The sequence below is a fragment of the Camelina sativa genome, chromosome 20 (genome assembly GCF_000633955.1).
Source record: "Camelina sativa cultivar DH55 chromosome 20, Cs, whole genome shotgun sequence".
Lineage (NCBI taxonomy): Eukaryota > Viridiplantae > Streptophyta > Magnoliopsida > Brassicales > Brassicaceae > Camelina > Camelina sativa.
This window is the reverse complement of record NC_025704.1, coordinates 24,215,385-24,221,275: the sequence shown is the minus strand read 5'-3', so window position 1 is coordinate 24,221,275 and position 5,891 is coordinate 24,215,385.

Genomic DNA, 5,891 nt, shown 5'->3' with positions numbered 1-5,891 from the left:
GACCAGCGCGGATTCGAGATTCAAACCTAGGGAGCCGGCCACCAATGAGCGCCAAGATCCGCGACGCAACACCACCGACGTCCGGAGCCGCGACATTGTATGTTTCAAGTGTCAAGGGAGAGGCCATTACGCTCGTGATTGTCCGAACGCACGGACAATGATACTGACCGAGGCTAGCGAGATCGAGTCCGACGATGAGACCACCGAAGAAATTGTGCGAGGAGAAGCCGAGCTGGAAGAAGCTGTTGCGGAACCCGAGGTTGGAGAACTGCTCATGATACGCCGCATCCTGAACGCCGGAGTAGCCACAGATGATGCCAACCAATGTGACAACATTTTCCACACGAGATGCACTGTAAGTGGTCGCGTTTGTGGCTTGATCATAGATGGAGGTTCTTGCACTAATGTGGCAAGTTCCAGTCTTGTCAAGAAACTTTCTCTTGAAACCACAAACCACCCTCGCCCTTATCGCTTGAGATGGTTAAATGATAAGACCGTGATCCAAGTAAAGGAACAAGTCACGGTCCCATTCAGTATCGGTCCGTATAAGGATCAAGTTCTTTGTGATGTGGTGCCTATGCAAGCTAGCCACCTCTTATTGGGGCGCCCATGGCAGTTTGATAAGCACACCACACACTACGGCCATATTAACCAATACTTTTTCGTTCATGACAACAAACGTATTTGCTTGAAACCCTTGAGCCCCACGCAAGTACATGAAATGCAAGACAAGTTGTCTAAAGACTCGAACGATAAAAAGAATTTCCTGATTCAGTATGGTGATGTTAGAAAGTCCCTTAAGGACTCAGCCCAAGTGATTTTGATGTTGTTTCGAGATGCATTACTTTTAGGTCTTGATGGTTCACTAGAGGCCTTACCGGAGGTCATACGCGGCGTCCTCAAGCGATTCGCCGATGTGTTCCCCGAAGAACTCCCCGAAGGTCTACCACCAATCAGAGGCATCGAGCATCAGATCGATCTAGTTCCAGGAGCACAGCTCCCCAACCGGCCAGCCTACCGTGTCAACCCCGAAGAGGCGAAGGAGCTTGAGCGACAAGTCAAAGAACTTATGGCGCAAGGCTACGTCCGAGAGAGCTTAAGTCCGTGTGCCGTGCCAGTGCTCCTAGTTCCGAAGAAAGACGGATCATGGAGGATGTGCGTTGACTGTCAAGCCGTCATCAACATCACCATCAAATACCGTCATCCCATTCCGCGCCTCGATGACATGCTGGATGAGCTTAGTGGCGCCAGCATCTTCCCCAAGATCGATTTGAAGAGCGGTGATCACCAAGTTTGTATGAAGGAGGGAGACGAATGGAAAACGGCCTTCAAGACAAAACAAGGTTTGTACGAATGGTTGGTAATGCCATTCGGTCTTTCTAACGCCCCCTCTACCTTTATGCGTTTTATGAACCATGTTTTGAGATCGTTTATCAATAAATTCGTAGTGGTTTATTTTGATGATATATTGGTATATAGCTCTAGTTTGACTGATCATGTTAAACACCTAGACGCTGTCTTGTTTACTCTCCGCGAAGAGCAACTCTACGCAAACTTAAAAAAGTGTGTGTTTGCTGCTAATGAATTGGTCTTTTTAGGCTTTGTTGTGAGTTCGCAAGGCCTCAAGGTCGATGGAGAGAAGATACGCGCAATAGAGGAGTGGCCCACGCCAACGAGCATCACTCAAGTCCGGTCGTTCCTTGGCCTAGCCAGCTTTTACCGGAGGTTTGTANTTTGTGCGAGATTTCAGTACGATCGCCGCGCCTCTCACCTCCGTGATCAAGAAGAACAGCGAGTTTCGATGGGGAGAGGAACAAGACAAGGCGTTCACCGAGCTCAAGAAACGCCTCACGCAAGCACCCTTGCTTACATTGCCCGACTTCAACAAAACTTTTGAAGTTGAGTGCGATGCGTCGGGAGTCGGGGTCGGAGCTGTCCTGACTTAAGGAGGTAAACCGGTGGCGTACTTTAGTGAGAAGCTTAGTGGAGCCACGCTCAACTACCCTACGTATGACAAGGAGTTATACGCCCTCGTTCGTGCCATGGAGGTTTGGCAACATTATTTATTGGCGAGAGAGTTTGTGATTCACACTGATCACGAAACTCTCAAGCACCTCCGCGGCCAGACCAACCTCAAGAGACGTCATGCGAAATGGTTGGAGTTCATTGAGTCGTTCCCATACGTCATTAAGTACAAGAAGGGCAAGGAGAACGTAGTCGCCGACGCCTTATCGAGACGGCATGCACTAATCACCACAATGGACGCGCGAGTTTTGGGTTTTGAAAGCATCAAGGATGCTTATGCTGGAGATGCTGAATTTGGAGATTGCTTCCAGAACCATGGAAAGGGAATCTACACCGAGTTCTACATTCATGAGGATTTCCTGTTCAGAGGTCGACGGCTGTGTATACCAAATGGTTCTATCCAGGAGTTGCTAGTTCGTGAAGCCCATAGTGGAGGTCTAGCGGGTCATTTTGGCATCACCAAGACCTTGGCCGTACTCAAGGAGCATTTTTACTGGCCAAAGATGCGAAGTATGGTGGAGAAGCACGTCGGCCGTTGCATTGCTTGTCGCACCTCCAAGTCGACAACTCACCAGCATGGCCTTTACATGCCTTTGCTCGTGTCCACCGCACCATGGATCGATCTCTCCATGGATTTCATCCTCGGCCTACCCTTCTTGGCGCATAAAGATAGTATCATGGTGGTTGTTGATAGGTTCTCGAAGATGGCTCACTTCATTCCATGCAATAAGAACAATGATGCTGTGCAATTGGCGAATTTGTTCTTTAGTCAGGTCATAAGGCTTCATGGCGTTCCGCGCACCATCATATCCAATCGGGATCCCAAGTTTCTTGGCCACTTCTGGCANGGTCACTTCTGGCGAACTATTTGGCGCAAGCTCGGGACGAAGTTACTGTACTCCACCGCGGCTCACCCTCAGACCGACGGCCAAACGGAGGTCGTCAACAGATCAATAGGCGTCTTACTCCGCACAGCTATCGCAAGCAACAAAGGCTCCTGGCTCGAGTGCATTTCGATCATCGAGTTTGCGTACAACCAAGCGGTGCATTCAGCCACGAAAAGGTCGCCGTTCGAGGTCGCATACGGGTTCAAGCCTTTGACGCCCCTGGATCTCCTCCCTATACCACCGAATGAAGCCGAGAATCAAGACGGAGTCGCACGAGCAGAAATGGTCAAGGCTTTGCACGAGGAGGTCCGAGCCAACATAGAGCGAAGGAACGAGCAGTATGCACGCTTTCTCAACCGAGGACGTAAACCGATGCTGTTCAAACCTGGTGATTGGGNCATTCGAGGTCGCATACGGATTCAAGCCTTTGACGCCCCTGGATCTCCTCCCTATACCACCGAATGAAGCCGAGAATCAAGACGGAGTCGCACGAGCAGAAATGGTCAAGGCTTTGGACGAGGAGGTCCGAGCCAACATAGAGCGTAGAAACGAGCAGTATGCACGCTTTCTCAACCGAGGACGTAAACCGATGCTGTTCAAGCCTGGTGATTAGGTCTAGTTACACTTAAGGCCGGAGAGGTTCCAGCAGAAACGCAAGGACAAGCTTAGCCCGCGAGGAGATGGCCCATTCCGAGTCATCGAGAAGATCAACGACAACGCCTACCGACTCGAGCTTCCAGGTGAGTTTGGTACGTCCACCTCATTCAATGTCACTGACCTCATTCCGTTTGATGTAGGTTAAGACGAAGATGTTTTGGGGACAAAATCTTTTCAAGGGGGAGGGAATGATGTGATCGCAGGACACGACCTCAGCCAAGAAGACCAAGACGCATCGGACGCGACCAGGGCAACCTCTTCAGACGCGGCCAAGGCTCCAACGATCCTGCCCGGAGCCACCACACGTTCCAAGAGCTCAGCAAAGGCGGCCAAACAGCGGCTCAACCTATTTGTCCGAACCTACGTCGAACACCAGCCACCCCACGAAGACTCCGAAGGCTCAGTCCGCTTAGTCTTCACTCTTACCCAAGAGTGAAGACGGTCAAGTCGTTAAGCAAGGAAGTGTACCATTTTCCCTCACTCCGGGTTTGTCCCAATGGGTTTACCGGAGAAGGTTTTAACGAGGCATGGAGCTAAACGCAAGACGCCTAAAGGCTAAGTTGCTTCACGCGCAAGGCCAAGGCGGTTATCTCTTTTCCTCTTAGTTTTTTTGGTTTAAAATTGAAACTTTGAGAATATTCTCCTTTGATCCTTTAGCTTTTGAACGTTGAGAGCTTAGCTTTGAAAGTCAATAGAGGCGACGTGTTCCATTTACAAGGGAAAGNAGCCGAGAATCAAGACGGAGTCGCACGAGCAGAAATGGTCAAGGCTTTGGACGAGGAGGTCCGAGCCAACATAGAGCGTAGANTCTCTCTTAGCTTTGTTCCTCTTTAGACTTGTATGAAAATAAAACTTTTCCTCAAGAGAGATTCTTGAAACTTGTCTCACTCTTCTCTTTCTTCAATCCGGGATTGAACCTTGAGAAAACTCTAACAAGCCTCGAACCGGGTTCGACCTTGTTAGAGACCGTATCAAGAGGAGAGCCAAATCTCTTGTGTCGTCTCTCGATTCATCCGTATTTTCCCCTCACTTCGCTTCCATCTGTCCTCTTCTTAACCTCGAGTCCTCTTTCATCAGTTCTCGAGTTCCTCACGAACCACCTCAAATCATTCCCACCATCATTTCCCTCGTAGACGTCCATCCGCTCGTTCCGCATCCGTACCGTCTGATTGAACCGTTCGTGGCTTCTCGACGTATCTCCCGAACGGCTCGTTTGATTTCCTTCAAACTCCGTTTCCCTCGTTTGATTCTCTCCTAGATCCGAGGTCCAGAACCTCGGTCGAGGAAAGTTTCACCGACTGAAAGTTGACCGAGAGCTCAAGCCGCATCCATACCGCGACCGTATCGTGACCGTGTCTTCGGGTCACATCAGAACATGTCTAGTTTCGATCAACCCTAGCGCAACCCTAATATCGTGACCGTGTCTTCGGGTCACATCAGAACATGTCTAGTTTCGATCAACCCTAGCGCAACCCTAATATCGTGACCGTGTCTTCGGGTCACATCAGAACATGTCTAGTTTCGATCAACCCTAATGTAGTGGTAATCAGTGTCAAAGTGTTTAGACCTGTAGTGGAGTGCGGGATTGGTGCTGAGGTAGACTGCAGAGAGGTTATCACACTGTAGTAAAGTGGGATGTGACTGAGAAATCCCTAAGTCGCGAAGCATGAATGACAGCCAAGTGAATTCTTGAGCTGTGGCAGTGAGGGATCTGTATTCAGCTTCAGTAGACGAATTGGAAACAGTTGGTTGCCTTTTGGCTGACCAAGAGATCAGGTTAGGACCGAGCAGAGTGCAGAAGCCGGTGGTGGAGCGGCGGGTTTGCTTACAACCAGCATGATCACTATCACAGTATGCCGACAAAGATAGACTGGAGTGCTTGCGGATTAGAAGGCCCATGTTTATCATCCCCTTGACATAGCGGAGGATTCTTTTAAGAAGACCAAAGTCAGATACAGTAGGGGAATGCATCCGTTGGCAAACAAAATTGACCGCAAATTGAATATATGGCCTAGTTATGGTCAGATATTGAAGCTTACCGGCTAGGCTTCGAAAATAAGTTAGTTCTTCAAAGAGAGCAGAGTTAAGCTTGTCTAACTGTTGAGGAAGAGGAGTCGGCATGGGGTTGCAGTTCGACATAGATACGTGATGGAGAATGTCTGTTGCATAGGCGGTTTGATGAAGGAACATGCCACCAGAGAATGATTCAATTCCCACACCAAGGAAATATTTAGGGGGTCCAAGGTCCTTCATGGAGAAGCGAGTGTTGAGGGCATCAACAAGCTCGTGAAGAAGCGGTTCGTGACTCCCAGTGAGAAGCAT